Below are 19,071 nucleotides of genomic sequence, written 5' to 3' on the forward strand. Positions count from 1 at the left end.
AAATAAATCCACGTCGTCATTTTCTTGTTTAGATGGTCATGTACTGTAATCCTTCTTCTTAGCTATTGATAACGCTAATACAGTAGAACATATTTCCTCTTGTTTAATTAACGTTATAATTTTGGAGTTTCCATGTGCTTTGCGGAGCATACCGCGGTAACAACACGCTACGGCAACTCTTGTTTAACCATTTTGAACCATTAACCAAAACGTTACGTTAATAAACAAACTTTTTAACTGCCCTGAGTCCTGACCTAGGCTCTAACTTTTGCTTGAACTGTCACCTTTGACGTCATCATAAGAGTCGTGTAGTTGTTTTGATCACGTGACATAAGTCACACAGGCAGCTCGCAGCCTCGCATTGGACGGAAGGGGGAGGGCGGGGGTGATTGACAGCTGTAACCGCCAATCGCCGGGTCCTCTCGGGTACTGTAGGACCCGGCCTTTCACAATAAGAGCCCCGAGCCCCGAGATAAACTCTCCCGTCTCCGACCCGGCCCCGGAGTCACTTCTTGTGAATGGACCCAAGACCCGAGCCGGGTCGGGTCGGAACCTTGGGTTTTCGGGTTTTTCCGAAGACCTCTACCTTGTACGTTAATTAAGTTAAAGCACCCTGTGGATTTTTTAACAGTGTTGATATTTGAGGAATATGATGCGTGTCAAGAGTTGGTCCTGGCACCAAGCCGGCAAGCCAACACAATAGGTACCACAGAAAGAACAGCTCCATTCTTGTCTATTTTTGATGAATAACTTTCAGTGTTTTTTTAGCCAAAGCTCCTCTTGCTCACTGGGTTGTTTCGTTTCTCTCCATTGTGTTTGTAATGACTTGACTGTGGGTCATATCGCTTTTATTCTCTCTCAATTGTCCATGTACAAGACACAGCATGAGGTGAGTAGATGGAGAAGTCGAGCGACTACAGGAGCCTGGGGGTAAAAAAATGCCTTTTCTCTGGAATAAATGCAATTTTTTTGTAGCAGTGAGGCTGGAAATAGGACAGTGGCATGACGTGTCCCCAGACACTAGTGCACACCTGGCCACTGCTGTCAAAGGGGCTATACATAGAAAACAATAGCCCACATATCCCTGTCCACCCGGGGCAGCTAAAATTAACATTTGTAGCAGGTTAAAGGGATAGTTAAAGGGAAATTCACATTTCACTCATTATCTACAGTACTCACCCTCATGTTGTCTAAGGGCTGGGAGAAGTTTCAGAGTCCTCCGTGCCTTCTCTGAGTTACGGGACTATATTTTAAGCTTGTTTGTAGCGGAAGCTCCAAGTGTCTCAGTTCACTGCTCTTCCTTTGTCCGGCGGAACAATTTCTCATGTTGGGGCTTCAATACAAGAGGGACATTACAGACAAGCACTATGGAGGTATTTGGATGTTTTTTTGGTGTGTCTTTTTGAACGAAGAAAAGTGAGGCCCATTCGCAACCGTCATATGGACATGCAGTGCTGCACGGAGCCCCGCTGTAACTCAGAGAAGGCACGGAGGACTCTGAAACTTCTCCCAGCCCTTAATCGACATGAGGGTGAGTAGATAATGAGTGAAATTTGAATTTTGGGTGAACTATCCCTTTAGATCTGTTACTTGAATATTCCTCATTTCATTTCTCAGTTTCTCCTAAACTTAAAAGCACTGATGCTTATAAAAGATATGATTAATACATCATGCAACAATAGGCTACTGACTGGCTGAAAAAATCCACAAGAAGAAACACACCTGTGCATATCTGCAGTCATACAAATGACTGTGCTTACACGCTCGTTTCTCTCTCGATAAACACTCACATCCATAAAACCCACTAGATTCTCACTGACTCATCAGACCCTTTCACTACAGCACAGTTATTACCATGGGCTAAGGGGCAGGCAGTCCAGCTCACTCAGGAGACAAACAGCAGTTATTAATTCAACCAGACACTACAACATGAGCCACAGGCCGTCCTCATTCAAGTCTTGTGGGATGAACCATCATTATAGTAAGTCAGACTAATAACAGGATCAACACCTACACTTCCAACATCACTAGGCTCTTGCTTGCTGCTTTCTTGGCTTTTACAAGACATCCAAGGGTTCAAAGTAAACACAGAAAAGCTTTTAGTGCTTTCAGGAACAAACAACAGAAAAGCTATCGATAGTACAGAGTCTCATTTGATCCACTTCTCAGAGAACTCCATCCTTTAGTGTGATGCCAACAAGGATTTTAGCACTTCTAAGTGGCACAAGCAACAACAGCCTTGGTCTTTTAGGCCACCCATCAAGACATCGATAATGAACCTCATCACAGAATATGTGCTTCAACTGGTAGCAGCAAAGTTTGAGTTTTTACTCAACCTTTGCTTTATTTTTGTCACGTTTTTGTCGTATTTTGTCAACTACATGTATACTTCTGTGGGGAGAGGAGTTTGTTCAGATGAGCTTCTTTCATTGAAAACGGACCAAGATGAGATGAAGAGGTGTTTTCGTGGTTGCAGTGCTGGTGCAAATGTGAAGGCTGAAGGCTGAAAGGTGAAGGAAGTGTCGGTCCTTTCTGCTGTCAGTCATAAAAGGAAATGTCAACTCTCTGCCCAAAGAGTGATGAGCTGGAGATATCAGTGAAGACTCAGAAAGTAGACATTTTTCATATCATGAACATAACTTGTAACATCCCACCCAATGGCTACTGCTGAAGTTCAATGGGAAGTTCTCCATGAAGTCGCTGCTAGGATACAGACTAAAAATCGTAATAATAATATCAGGAGAATTCAATCATGTTTCCCTGATGGATTCACTGGGGGTGTGGTGGAGAGATGTGGACTGAAGATGGTAGAGGCCATTCTGAACAACTCGGATCATCCACTTCATAACACCTTGATGGACCAAAAAAACAGCGGTGTTGGACGGCTCCTGTCTCTTTGATGCAAGACAGAGAGATAGAAGATCTTTGTACCTACAGCCATCAGGCTTTTTAATTATTCTGCAAATGCGAGATGAGTTGACAGACAAATTAATTTCCCTTTGGGGATTAAAGCAGATATCAGTGGAATGTTTTTGTTAATATAAGTCCTAAATAGTCCTATTTTCCGTCAGCAATCACTTACATGAAGTGTTTCAGCCTAAACACGAGTCTCTCCGTCACTCTGCTCTGCTGTAACCCGAGGAGAAAATTTTCCTTGTGGGATACAAGTGTTATCCAATGAGGAGAGAGAACGGCATGAAGGGCTGTGTGTGCAGCCAAGGGATGCGCGTGAATGTGGTGACGTAGCACGAGGACCAATTGATGCCTGACAAGGGCGGGGGCTGCTAACTCATGGTGCGTTCAAAGAAACTCGTACTTTGTGTTTTTCCTTCCTGTGAAGTCATACCAGTTCGATCTGGTACGAGTTCACGGGTCGGAAGTTACGAGTGGCCGTTATAGGGAACTTTCACAGACAACAGGACGGTAAAAACACGAGCTACGGGTTACCTGGAACGCTACCAAGTCGTAGTTGTGACTTGAAGCTGTAACTTACGGTTTCAAAAGCCTGCCTTGAACGCAGCATTAGCCGAAACGGCCGTGAAGCTGATATCTGCTTTAATCCAAAACTGGGCAAAGAGATTATGCATGTGTATGCCAGTCTGTTATAAGCACATACTCATCCACCTGACAGTCAGAGTATCACACCGTCAAGTATTCAGAACTTAAAGCCTAAACACAATTCAAATAGTTAAGTTATTGAAAAGAAATCACTCCCATGCAGTTGTCACGAAGGAGGTCTTTGGGAATTGACTCATTTTTAGAACAACCTCATGTGGCCATTGAAGGAACTGCAGGTTCTTGGCACACACTTCATTCTTCGGGCCTGGAGTTAGCTAACTGGTTGGGTAAAACAGGCACAAAGCTCCTTTTAACAAACGGCAACTTTTACTGGTTGTAGAAGTTTCGGTCTCCGTTGGTTGAGCTTCTTGCCTCCAAAATTAATGGACATTCTAATTCTATTCATCTTACTGATTACAAAAGTATTTTTCATAATTAACTTCACTCAATTACCTACAGCATCTGCAAATTAGTAAACATACATGTTTATTCTTGCATCTTAAAAATATACAAAAACGCACAACTGCAGATCAGTGATAGTTGATGTCAAGAGTCTACAAGGTCTATTCATCCTTGAAGGGTTCAGACTATAGGTAAAGTCAGGATTCTTCTGCAGCTTGTAGAGGTGGGCAGTGATAAATGCTGAGCTCGTATCTAGCAGCTGCTTTTGATGCAGCCTCAGAAACACAAACATCTTCAGCATTTTCAGAGAGGCAAGGAAACCGTATAATCATGTACACAGTGCAAACAACCTCTTGGTTTTGGAAATGCTCTGCAGGCAAACAATGAAATGAAACAACGAAGCCTGTAGTGAGCACATTTTTCTGACAATGTACAATTAGATGATTGTTTTCTCTTTTTGACTAAACTGTCTTGTTTCAGTGCAGATGTGTGTGTGTGATCTTTTTTAATACATTTTAGATGTCTGTCGTTTACCAATTGTCACATTGTCACATACTGTAGACTAGAAGCTTGTATTAATGACTTAAAGTATATTACATGTTAAATGGGCTATTACAATGTTTTTGCATATTCATTTTATAGTTACACTATTTTAATTGATTTGCCCTGTTGAATTTATTCAGTGAAACAATTTATTGATCAGTTAGAATAACGTCCAGTTAAGTTAATAATTCATCGATACATTTTTAGATCCTAATTTATTACCCTGTTCAAGAAATTCTAATTTTGCACTGCCATACATCTTCTGCTTTGCTCGTTAAAGCAGGGTAAGACTTCCTTGTCAGGCATGTGGATATTGTTCACCTGAACAACACATCTGTTTGGTGTATATTAAAAAGGTTAATAACAGGTCAAATCCTTCTGCTGCTGAGGTTCAGCTAATCAAAAGCTGTCGGTGCATGACAGAGCTGCGTATGCACACATAAGATCTCTTTCACATGGATAGCACGCACACAAAAGCTTGTTTGAATCCCTCAGTTATAAATTATGGATGTCTGGGCAAAAACCTGCACAGTCTGGCAGTTTTGAGTTTGTCACTGATGAACACAGAAGCAGAACAGACAGCAACATTGTGAGCAGTCGGGCTTTGAATGTGAATGTTGCGGCTTCAAGTTAGACCACAAAAGCCTTTTTGTGTGGGGAAATTCAGAAAAGATTTGTGTTACTATATTTTACATTAAATGATTTGCGAGATCAAAGCCTGCACTTATCAAGCCTCTTATCAAGAAAATCAATCTTAAGTGTGCCAAAATTGTCAGATTGACACATCTGTATTACATGGAAGCACTGGAGCAAAAGCCTTTTTTCAGAGTTCACTTCAGATTGTGTCCTTCTCTGTGAATCTGTCACATGGTGTCTACATACAGTGACTGGACTAAATTCATATTTATCATGCCAACAAACAAATAAAGGTCATAAAATTATATAAAATGGGGTTTTCTATGTGTTCTGACTCTGTTAAGTGTTCTTTGTTCAGAACTTACATAACACCTCTATACACCTCCCAATTGTGGTCCAATTATAAGCAGAAGAGCATGCAGAGGCTCAAGGTAGCATACAATGATGCAATGAGGTTACTGTTCTGTGTCCCTCGGTGGCATAGTGCCAGTCATTTGTTTGTGTCTAATAGAGTGCCAACCTGTGAGGCACTTTTAAGACAGTTGATGTTTAGTTTTATGTGTCGCCTCGACAAATCAGAGAATCACATAATTGAGGCTCTAGTAAGCCCATTGAAAAGCTGCTACCGATTCACTTCTAGGCTAAGGTGGCATTGGTGCAATAGTCTGTATATTTTATGAAATGTATTTTTGTACTTTCTTTTTATTTTTGTACTATTTATATTGTTTGATTGTGATATGGACCTGTGTCTGAAATAAAGTTTATATATATTATAACTGAAGGAAAAATATTGTTACTGCTACATTGTTGAATGGCATGATAAGAGGTTATCTTTTCATAATGACAAATACAGTAGCAGATTATCACTATGTAACAGCTGTAGTACATGTACTATTATCACCAAGTTAAAAAGGGAAACAATGGACTAAATTAACTTCATTTATAGAGAAACCTTTTGTCCTTCAGTATCATTTAGTCTCCAGTCTCTCATGGAATTTGGTCTCTTCTCTGCTCTGTTAACTGTGGCTCTGCCCCTGGTTCCCCTCCCTCACCTTCTCTCTTACAGCTCAGCAACATGTTAAACTGTGGCGCCATCAGCCTTTTATCTCTCTGGCCCAATTTTTTTTTTTTTTTTTTTTAACAGAACAGCTCCACAAGCACAATACTCACAAGTCAGAAGTGGTTTCACTGCGCTGACCCAGTGTAAATGCAGCGGTTATTGTGTGTATAATGAGAACACTGCAGCTTATCTGTGCTTAATGGAATACATCTATGCAAATATGAACTGGGGTTAATTAAATAGAAAATTGTCAGCCGGGTGATGTGATTGTCTGACCTACATGCAATGGCATGCGTAAGAACACTTACTCTGTGTGTGTGTGTGTGTGTGTGTGTGTGTGTGTGTGTGTGTGTGTGTGTGTGTGTGTGTGTGTGTGTGTGTGTGTGTGTGTGTGTGTGTGTGTGTGTGTGTGTGTGCTCATGTTCATATATAACCACTTATTCCCCTAATTAACCATTTCGGCTCACATTACATTTTTAATCAGTCACTTTATCAACTTTCACATTAACTCTAAGGCTATGTATTTCAGTCTTGAATGGTTACCGTCACCTGAGCGACATCTCTCCAGCTCTCCAGGTACATAAACAAATACAAGATGCTAATTACCCAAACTGCTCTGCTGGTCTCTGGTTCTGGTCTCATCTGAGTGAGTCTGTGTCTGATTGTGGCTGAGTCTCTCTGATGTTTCCTCCTCTGACCATCTTGATGCGCTCTGCTCTTTCACCTGGAGCACCTGGCTGAGGCGGTGGTGGTAGGCGGGGCTTAAGGCCTGATCTAGAATTTCTCAGTCAATATGTTTTTATGGAGGATGTGGGAAAATCTATGTTAAACTAAATATTGGTCCTAGCTGAGTATTTCAAACCAACGTGCATGGTCGATGGCACAAGATGAGGACCAGAGCAGCTGGTTACATGAGTGAATGGCATCAGAGAGTTTGTACTGTAAGGTTCACTATGTTTCCTATGACATCAACAAAGAGAGACATGTAATGTATGCTGTGACCGGTTAGTAACTGGCTCAGTGGTATTTATATCACTGCCACACAACAATAATCCATTGTGCTGGTGCGACCTGCGCCTCCAGGTATCATACAATTAATTGCATCATAAGTGTAAACAAACCCAGCTGGGAGAGTGAAATAATACAATGATTAATGCCGATTGAAAAAAAAGAACCCCCCCCCAAAAAAACAGGGATTTTGCTGTAAAATTACAAATAACAGTTTTTCAACTAGATAAAGTAGCATTTCCTGATGGAAATGCGTGTGAATGCTGAAAGCAGCTGAACGCTGTTGCAGAATTAGCAAATAGTGCAAGCAGTGATCACCATTCAAATGGTTGACCAAGGTAGGTATCGAACCCACCCAGAATTCAACATCACATAACAAGATTGCTCAGCCTGGATTCGAGCTAGTGACCTTGGGGTTGGCAAGCGGCCACCTTACCAACTGGACTACAGACAAAGTTGAGCTCCTTCTCCTGCTGCTGTGAAAAAAATGCATTGGGCTGAATGAGAGCAGAGAGCTCCCTGGCTGCATTTAAAAAATATTTTAAATTATTATCTTCTCTTTGCATTTTTGACCAGAATTTTAGCCAGAAAACAAGTGTGGCTACAAAACTGGAGAAAATAATTTGTCTAGAGTTTAATTTGCAGAAAAAGTTAAATATTTTAAAAAGTATAAATAGTTAAAAAGAGAAAAGTAATGCCGATAAAGTTCAAAAAAAGCTGCACGTTTTGATATATGAATTGTTGAAATAGCACAAAGTATGAAGGACTAGAAGAAGACCGTAAAAAGGCGGAAGAAAATGGCCGAACAGAAGAACAATAGTGTGAATGCTTTCAGCATTCACACTAATTAAAGCAGAAGTGAGTGATCCGGTCGTTTTCGCTAATGCTGCGTTCCAGGCAGGCTTTTGAAATCGTAAATTACAGCTTCAAGTCACAACTTACGACTTTGTAGCGTTCCAGGCAACCCACTCGTGTTTTTCCGACCTGTTTTACCGGTGAAAGTCACTATAACGGCCACTCGTAACTTCCGACCGGTGAACTCGTACCAGATCGAACTGGTACCACTTCACGGTCGGAAAAATACGAGTTTCCTTGAACGCATCATAACAGTCCTCGTCGCTACGTCACCACATTCACGGCGTTCCTTGGCTGCACACACAGCCCTGCATGCCGTTCTCTCTCCTCATTGGATAAAAACTGTAGGATACGATAAATGTTTTCTCTTCGGCTCAGAGCAGAGCAGAGGGACTGAGAGACCCGTGTTTCAGTCCAAACACTCTATGTAAGTGATTGCTGTCGGAAGATATAACTATTTAAGACTTATATTAACACAAATATATCACTCACTTCTGCTTTAAATGTAGGTGTTGTAAATTTGAGTGTGATATGTTCACAGAGAGCAGTGAATGCAGAACATGTAACTGATCATGCTCAAAGACTGCGTGCCGTGTTTAAACTGCTTTACTGAAGAATGTCTGACTGGTTATGTAGGTTCTGGCAGCTGAGCAGTACCTGACACTTTTGGTTTCAGCTCTGTGAACACACAGCAACCTGCTGACTGGTCAGGGAGGACCATCACTACTGCCCAGAACAAACCTGCCACTTTTAAACAGCCAAGTGACTGTGCACAGGTCAATATAAGCTAATGCATTTCTGTTAGATATTGTACGATGCTTTTAATATGGCAGCCTGTGAAACACCACATAGGTCAATTGAGGAGGTGCAGATGTTAATGCCTGGCTGCACCTGGCATTAACATTCATCTCAGGTGATCCAATCACAAGAGGAGAGCTTCAGAGCTCCAGGTCACAGCTGGAATGAGAGTTTGTCTCCATGAGACCTCTCCACTCTATATGCAAAATGGGATCAGCTGAGACACATGTTAATACCAAGTCTGAAAGGGCTGTGTTTGTGGTCCTTCTCTGTATATGTGAAATATTTCACTTTCTGTCACTCTGAGAAAGAGAGAGGCAGACAGACAGAGCGAGGAAACAAATGCTAGGAGAAATAAATGCAATGTTAATTTCACCCAAAACAATGGAAAAAATCAATGTCAATATGATAATACAATATCTCTCCATATAAACTATTATGTGACAAGCATAATGTACAAGGTCCATGTAGTACACAAGTAGGGCGGAGCATGGTCCAGACTGATTTGTTTACAAAGGGTTCCTAGAGCAATAGCATTTGCGATTATCAGTGCGTCTAAACATTTGAAGTCACTAGTTGCGTTTCCTCTCAAAAACATGTGTTGATAATCCACGTTAAGAAATATTTTCACTGGAAATATAAGAAACGCAATAAACTCTGAATCAGTAGTTTACTCAGTTTAACCACTACAGTATGAAGTATCCTTGAAAGTCTTTAAACAACATTCGGCCTCTGTAGTCACCAGACTATTGTGTTGTACTATTATAATTATCATTCATTACGTAACATAAAACACAATATGTCTTTCAGTGTGTGTTTTCGAATGTGTAGGTCAGTGTGTGTCTATGTGAGGAAGGTTGTAAGTTTAAATGTGTGTGAATGTGTGCACGGCACGCTGACAAAGAGAGAGAGAGAAAGAGAGACTATGAGTGCCATTCAGTGTCAGGCTGCAACGCTTTGAGACAAAGCCTTTAGAGTTGCGTGCGTGACAGGCTGAAAGGAAACAAGGGACAACAGGATGAACGACAGAGAAAACAAGTGAGAGACTGAGAGGGCCAGAGGGAGCAGACAGAGGAATGAGAGAGAGAGGGGGGGACACGGAGGCAATGGTCAGATCTCCACTGCAGGACACCAGTCTGTCCAAGAAGCACTGGGTCCCATGTGAACAGATGCCATCGGAGGTGTGAGGCAGGTCGCTGCTGCCCCTCCACCACACAGGAGACACCCGAACGTCTCAGGAACATGTTGCTGCTGACATTATTCTCTCTCAGCCTGGAGCAAATGTCCAGCTGATGTGTTGTGAGGCATATGAACAACAAGAAAACCCAAAACAAATATGCTGTACAGAAAGGAGTACAAAGATAAGAAGGACCGCTGGAGCCAGTCTCCTACACCCAGAGCATAGTTTACAGTATGTCAACGCCACAGATAGCCTATACATACTCCTCCTCCTTTGAGAAATCTGATTCAGTTGCCTCGATGCCTGAACAATCCTTCCAGCTGCCCGGTGTTATGATCTCCTCTTTATGAGTAAGGTGAGTTCAGATCGGCTAAAAGGTGATAAAATAACACTGGTGATTAAGAGGCCTACGTTATTACAGTGTTTGGTTTCTTCTCGCACAAGCTGCTGAACAGCCGCTTTTTTTAATAGCAGAAGCTTAACTGTCATTCTCCTTACACACTGTGCATGTCTGCTTATTGTTCACCCCCTGGGTCTGATTGAACGGATGGATTTAGAGCTGACTGACAGCTGAGACTCAGTGTTCTGCTGCACAGCCACACAGCAGCAGATTTTTTTCTGGATTTTTGTTATGAGTTTTTTTTAGTTATTTATTATTCCATAGCAAGCTGCTCACCGAAATCTGAGTGTGAAATTTTCAGTTAATGCTGTAGGTTTAAATTCATGCAGTGCTCACCATCCTTTGAGTGGACCACAACATCATCCTCCAGCAGCTATTACTAGGCTGAAGGCCTCGGAGAGAGAAGCAAGAGACTAAAACCACATTCATATATTTACTGAGATCCAAGTGTAAACCAGGGTTTTAAAGTGGGAACAACATCATATCAATTTTCACTGTTTCACAGACAGACTCACAGAAAAATATAGAAACTACTCACTCTAGATATATCCAAGAAACAATAAAGATACCATAAGAAACAATAAAGATACCATAAATACGCTGTTGCTTCATCCTGGCCTCATTAAGGTGTTAATGGTTGTGTAAGTGGTTAACTTATAAAAAGTGTTGCGCCATTACTGATCTACGTCTACATAAACGAACATCAGTGTTAAAAACATGCTTTCATTCTCTCACGAAGAATGCAGCACAACACAGTAACTCATCAGGCTGGCTGATGGTCGATACATATTGCTGATGGATTTTTATTAAAGGAACTTGGGGCAGGATCAAGAAATAAGACAGTGAGACGACGGCCGTTGCGGCAGCCATCAGCCAAGCCGACACGAGAGCCCGAGCCCGTATGAACGCTTCACAGCAGCGCAGGTGACGCTGTGGCTGTATTCGAAAAACAGCATACTATACTGCTAGTACGTAGCCTACTGATTTGGCCAAAATGTTAGGGGTGTAACGGTATATGTATTCGTCCCGTGCCGTCACGGTACGGGGGTCACGGTTCGGTGCACACAGTCACACGACGAATACGTCTGAATGAATATTAAAAAAAAAAAAAAAAAAAAAATAGTCGAGTCCTCACTCGAATCCAGGTGGCGGTAATGAGCCTCGAAGCTGCCTGCAGCCGTCATAGCAGACGAAGAAGAGAAGTGATGAGAGAGTGAAGTTAGAGGAGGAGAGCTGTCTGCTTCATTCATGTCACTGTGGCTTCTCAATGAAACAAACGGCGGCGGCGGCGGCTCGCGACCATAATACATCCATGCTCGCGACTGGTCCACCGGACAAAGTCCATCGGCGATGTTTCACGGATGCGCGGTGCGTCGCTAGAAACGCATCAAACACGTAGCGCATGTTCACCCTGATATGTCAATCACTGGTGCAAGTAAAAAGACTAGTTGTGTGCAACAACTTATCCCGCAGCTTTTAAGCCTCTTGACATGAACACAGACAGGTGAGGAGAAAAGGAGACCGCACACTATATATAATCAGACACATTTTGTCTGATGAAGGGCTGACGCCCGAAACGTGTGAGTGACATTAAACTGTCACGGGAGCTTTTAACTACTGTGCGGTCTCCTTTTTTCCTTACCTGTGTCTTTCTTGGTGGTCCAGCACCTAGTCTTCAGTTTTTTGGGGGATGTGCGTGTAGCTGCCTAATATGTTTTATGAACACAGACAGGACCAGAAACATCACCAAAGTAACTGCTAGTCTAATTTAACTGTGTAAACCAACATTGATGTCAGTTTATTGTTTTGTTTTTTTAATAATATTTTTTTAATAATAATAATTTAATAATTCGAATAATAGTTGCCAGTTGTCAAGTGCACGTTTTTTTTCCTCTAGAATTAATGAATGGCATTATAACACTCCTAATGCACTTGTTTTATTTTGTATTCTTTTTTCTTTTAACTTTTATAACACAAGACAGATTTTAGTTTTACATTCAATTAGTGTCTGTTGTACCGAAACCGTACCGAACCGTGACCCCTGAACCGAGGTACGTACCGAACCGTGACTTTTGTGTACCGTTACACCCCTACAAAATGTAGTATGCAGTATGCAGTATGCAAACAAAAGCTAAATCAGCAGTATGTGAAAAATTCCTGTATGTCGTAGTGATTCGGAAAAAGTCTCTAGTACACATTGTATACCCTATCCCACAATGCAATGCACCCCTGACCTCTAACCCTAACCAAAGAGGCTTCAGATACATTCTTCTGTTGCCGTTTTACGATAAACTGCTGATTTCTCGGTTTGAAACGTGATGTTTTAAACAGGTAGAGGACATATTTTTTTGTCATGGCACAATTCAAACGGATCACGAAATAAATCTTGGAGTCCTGTTCATTTGTATGGAGACTTTTTTCGAATTGAGGTCCCATGGGGCTGCTTCCGCTTCGGCACTCTATAAACGGACTCAGTGATGATGACTGATGAGTTTTATAATAAACTGTTGTTAGCCTACTGCTACTGGAGACGCAGGGGAAGTGATTGTTACAGATTACAGTTCTCAACGAGCCGGGCTGGCGGCCGGACCAGCGCCACCTGATGCGCTGGTTCAGGGCCAAAATAAATCCACGACCGGGCTGAGTGGAGCCGCGACAGTCCGGAGTTCAACCGAGTCCGGACTGTTGAGAACTCCCAGAGCTAACAGAAGCCTAGCCGTTAGCACAGAGCTAACAGTAGCCTAGCCGTTAGCACTGAGCTAACAGTAGCCTAGCCGTTAGCACTGGATGCTTTATAGACACATGTGACTTCCTGTGTTTACGTATCACTCGGGGCTGATCACTATCAACGTTACAATATCAGACATGAAACTCCGCGACCAGCTGCGGCTGCAGTTATTGGTCTTTTAAAAAACTATTTATTTCCAAAAACCTTCTTTCTAGTGTGTGTTGTGACTCTAGTCTCCTCTGCTCTCTGTGTCCTGCTACTGCTCTGGTGTCAATAAAGTTAGTTTTTTTTAAGCGTTCTTCCTGGTCGGGAGGGGGGAGAGGAGGAGAGGGGTGCACAACGTGATTACATATTAAGTAGGTTCGGTCGCTCGTCAAATCTTATTAATCGGACCAAATAATATTATTGGTCAGACTTTTCTCAGAATTATATGAGAATGAAAAAATGATGAGTTTTTAACAAGGGGGCAGTTGTCGGTCTGAGGAGTGAAGCTCACTTCCGCGTTCAAAAAGCTGCAATCCCCTCGGCTGTCGCTGGGGGCTGGCTCCAGAAGGGAGCAACTCCAATTGAGCCCCATGTTAAAATAGCCGATTTTACAGCTTAAAAAAACATATTTACAGCCTGGTACATTTCATTTTTTTGGTCTCAATCGATAGTTTCTACCCCCGCACACACTCTGAGGGGGGTGAATTTTTTTTAAACTCTACCGTTTTACTGTTATTAGGTTTAAAGTTCTGGCCAATCAGGGCGCAAAACCGTTGAGTGACAGGTCCGGCGACCGCTGCTACGAGGCCAGTGGGCGGGCCCTCGGCCGGCCAACGGCCGCACCGCTCCAAATATGGCAAGTAGAATCCAACATGGCGCGGCTCAAACCCCCGTAGTAGCGGCACAAAACAGACTCCCCCAAACCAATGGGTGACGTCACGGACGCTACGTCCATTCTTTTTACAGTCTATGGTTTTTAACCCTGTTGGGTTTCTCTTACATTTTAATGTATCATCAGATTATTAATAGCATTTTAACTTAGACAAAGAAATGTGCAAAAGTTCCAGAAAGGTAAGAATAGCTTTAATAAAATAAATTACAATTTAATGTAGACTGATCGGTTCATTGTAAAACATTTATTTATTGATGTAAATGTGGTGATTTAAATGTAAAATCTACGTTTTCCCCAGAGTTTCAAACCCTTACAGTTGCTCCTTTACAAACAGGTAAACCACATCCAATGTACACAACTGCCATTGAAAGAGCAAAAATGACGTCTGTTCATGGAAGGATGAAACTGACACAGGGGAGGCAGGGGTGGAGCTCCAACACTGAATCACAGACACCAACAGGATACTGTCTCAATCTATAGCGTCTGCATGCGTGGTTTGTTTAATCGGCCTTGTGAGCATTTTAATTGACAGATGTGATTGTAAAGATATGCCATTAATCAGCCCGACTCTACCGCCAGTTTGGAGGCTTTAGGCTGGTTACAGCTCAGACTTCGCTCTGTATTTGTTTCAACAAACAAATTTCATTGACAGAAAGAAGCAAAATAAAATACTTCTTTTAATCTATTTAGGCATGTAAGCACATTTTTAACTCAGTGTGTGAACATCAAAGGTCATTGTCTCTCCCCAAGGAGAATTACAAATGTCTTGTTTATCAGTTGGGAGCCAACGTGTGGAAAATTTCCCAGCAGGTAAACTCACAACACCTATCTCACTGATTACATCAGACACTTTACAAGAAAAGACATGTTTATCTGTAAATTATGTCTTACCTCCAGATGCTGCCACCTCCATCAGGATCATGTTCCCTTTTGGTTTTGGGTTTAAATCCCAAATAAATCCAAGTAGTCGCCTTTGCTTTTTATTTTGACACCAAATTCTCAACAACTGTTACAGTGGTAAACTCTCGTTATGTAAGACACTTAAAGTTTATAATAGTAGCATATGAGTAGGTATGGTATTTCAGAAATGTTTGTGATGGATGTGGGCACCAACAAACATGTCATAAATAAACAAAATATTTTTTGTGTCTATAAAGAATAATCTAGGGTGGGGCCTGTGGGAGAGTTACATCACTGTGTACCTGACCACCAACTACAACTCTCTCTCTCTCTCTCTCTCTCAGCTGTCTCTCTCGTCCTCGTCCTATTTCACTAAGTCTGACTGACATGCAGTAGCCGAGGGCCATGGACCATGTTCTGTCTGTCAGTCCTCCCACCTGTCTGTCACATAAAACGGACACTTAACATTGCCCATCTGGACACTGCACAGTGCACACAATGCATCCGGTAGCTTTACAAATACTTGTATCTTTTTACTGCCCACAACACAAAGACAAATGTGTGAATAAATGAGGATGAGACACATGTTCAGGATGAGTTTGTTTTGATCCTGCCTCTGTGTGAGCATCCACACTAATAAATGACAGGATTATCATTTATCCACACTGAACTGTACGTATGTTGACTCTGGCACTTGACTGTGTCTGGCAGTGACCTTTAGTTGTCAGGTGATATACTGTTTCATTTAGTGCTGCTGCTGCTGCTTCAGGTGCTCTGAACTGTTGCTTCAAGCTTTTCACTTCTAATGTTTGAAAGGGACAGAAAGATCCCAGTCCAGATGTGACAATGTACAGACCTCTCACTCACCTCACTGAGACAGGACACTGTAAATGTACAACTCAGGTTATGGGGTCTGTTTATTTATTGCTTGTCTCTAACTTTAATTACCTTAATAGTGTTTTTATTTCTATTCTTATTTCCATGTTATGTACTTCAACCATTGTTATTTATTTCCTGAGCTGCTACAACACCTGAATTTTCTCTCTGGGGATCAATAAGACGTATGACACATATGATCACACCATTGGTTAAAACTAATGAACTTGCTGTTGTATTTTATTCTACTTTGAACATGTTTCACTTTTTAAACCTAAATTCAGCCTGACTTTAGGTGAAATGTTTGATCTGCCTTCATCCACTTCTCTAAGTGTTTGGACTCACCTCATGCTACTGCCTAATTCTCCTCTATAAAAAACAGCAGGCCAATGCAGAAAGCAATGGCAGTTTTATTACTTAGGCAATAATGATAAAGTCATTTTCACACCATACTCATAAAGTAATGAAAAGTGCAATATTGAAGTTTGTCTCCAAATTTAACTGCCAGCTAAAACAAACCAATTTGAGTTTAACAACATGATAATAAGGAAAGCGTCTGCTCCGATCGTTCATAACCAAACTGATGAACAATTGTGGCTCCTACACCCACAACCAAGAGCGGATGGAGCGAGACACCATCACACCGGGGGGTTCAAAATATTCAAGGCAGTAGAGACAAGCAGCAGGAGCCAGGTGCTACCACAGCAGCTATTGGTGCTACCCTGTTTCTGTTTACTGCAGATTACACACCGTAGGCGAGTTAACTGTGTCACTGCAGCTTCAGAGAAGACATTCAGAAGAACATGGACACAATGATGCAGCGGTTTATTTGTCTGGATAATGTTTGTGGGTTTGTCTTGACCAAATGCCGACCTCATCATTCAAGGATTATCAAACTCAAGCAGGCTTAAGCCACAGAAAAAACATTTGTATTTTGTGTTTTAAAAAATCCAATCAAAAAGTTATGATATATGCTTTGGAAATATTTTACCCGCAGAATATTAAAGACATCTCCTTTATAAAGGATTTATACAGGACAGTTGTAACTACTTTGTAAAGCAGAAACAAACAGTTACAAAAATGTCATAACACAGTTTTCAGCGTATGCAGGCTCACTATTTGGTAATATCAAGTTAAATATGAATTACTGTCATTTTATCCGATCACATTAAACTTTTTAACCATTAAATAAGCTGATGGAGGTAATATGCTTATCACTATAAGGCAGGGACAAAAAATAAATCTCAGTAACCAATGAGATATGAAGCTTAACAGCACAGATGCATGTGGGTTTATTTTTTGGCAAGTAGCAGGTTATTGTTGTCCTTTTTATCCAATATGTTGAGATTCTCTTAAATGATTCACAAAGTGTTAACCTAATTGATTAAAGCAGAAGTAAGTGATATATTTGTGTTAATATAAGTCTTAAATAGTTATATCTTCCGACAGCAATCACGTACATAGAGTGTTTGGTCTGAAACACGGGTCTGTCAGTCACTCTGCTCTGCTCTGAGCCGAGGAGAAAACATTTATCGTATCCTACAGTTTTTATCCAATGAGGAGAGAGAACGGCATGCAGGGCTGTGTGTGCAGCCAAGGGACGCCGTGAATGTGGCGACGTAGGGACGAGGGCTGTTATGGTGCGTTCAAGGAAACTCGTATTTTTCCGACCTGTGAAGTTGTACCAGTTCGATCTGGTACGAGTTCACCGGTCGGAAGTTACGAGTGGCCGTTATAGTGACTTTCACCGGTAAAACAGGTCGGAAAAACACGAGTGGGTTGCCTGGAACGCTACAAAGTCGTAAGTTGTGACTTGAAGCTGTAATTTACGATTTCAAAAGCCTGCCTGGAACGCAGCATTAGCGAAAACGACCGGACCACTTACTTCTGCTTTAAGTAATTAAAAATCATTCAGAAAATCTTTTTAAGGGGAGTCTTATTATAAATTCCTCTAAGACACACTGGTCCTCTGTTGCTAACTAACTGGGCATGTGTGTGCACGTCAGGCGTGCGTGCATGTCCTCACAGAGGAAAACCAGGCGACCCCGTGTTAATGGCTGTGAAATGGAGCCGTCTGTCTCCTGCTCCTCATCATGTCTTTGGGGCGCAGCACTTCTTAAAGTCTCCTGATGTGATAACAATGAACAGAGCCCTCTACTCTCCACGCACACGTAGCACTGCATCTATTTCTACAAAAAAAAAACATCTATTTACAACACTCACTTTACAGAATGATGCCGATGCTATTACCTGTTGATATTTTTATTCAACAGCTTTTAAAGAATAGCAGACTGATCCAAACACACCTGACGCTCTGGGAGAAAAATAAAGCCTCTGTTCCTAATCCATGACAGACAGGCATCTTCCAGATAAACGATGTAACCTGTGGGAACTGTATTAACTAGATCAGATAATGGAATTTCTTCTTAGTTTGGCAGCAGATGTTCAAAAAAATGTCTTTCAATTTTATTTATGTGGTTAGATTATTTGCTAATTAAACTGTGCTGTGATTTTCAGTTCTGAACTAACCAGCTAATTCTAGTTAGTCTCACATATTCAGAAAATGTAAATAAACCACGGTGAGGAAACAGCTGTATACTGGATAAGTCTTCTTTTTATAAGAAAAATAAAAGAAATAAAGACAAGCTCATGGGACGTATGGAAGTGTGTGTACTACTAGTCTACTACAAAAACATTAACTGTGCATCATTTCTGCTGTGAGGTACTGTAGTAGTCACAGCAGGAGAGCTGCTGGTGTTTCTCTGCTATAGTTACAGTAGTAGAGATGCTAACAGCCTCACCAACACCACCTGTGTTTTTTTTGGGTGGCCAGTCTTTTGGCTCTTTTTAGAGGGGTTTACAAAACTGTTATTGAACTTAAGGTAACAAACTGATGACTTTGCGACGCCACCATTCCTCTCCAGCTCTGACCTGTGTTCAACAGAGTTACAATAGAGGTCATTGAAAGTTGACTGTACGGCAGACATGAATGTGTTGCTAAAAGACGACACTACAGTGGCTGAATAACAGTGTTATCAGGAAGAGCAGCCAGACATTGGTGCAGGCTGGCTGCCAGATAACAGAGGCAAGCCCCGAACACAATACTACCAGCAGAACAAAACACTCGCTCATGCTGACACACAGAGGGAGCACCCCACCACACCAGCGTGTGTCAGTGTGGGGGAAGCATTTGATGTGGCAGTGTGGGTGTCACTTTTTTTTAGATCATTAAACACGTTTCCATGTGTGG

Source organism: Trachurus trachurus, assembly GCF_905171665.1.
Source record: "Trachurus trachurus genome assembly, chromosome: 13".
Taxonomy (NCBI): Eukaryota; Metazoa; Chordata; class Actinopteri; order Carangiformes; family Carangidae; genus Trachurus; species Trachurus trachurus.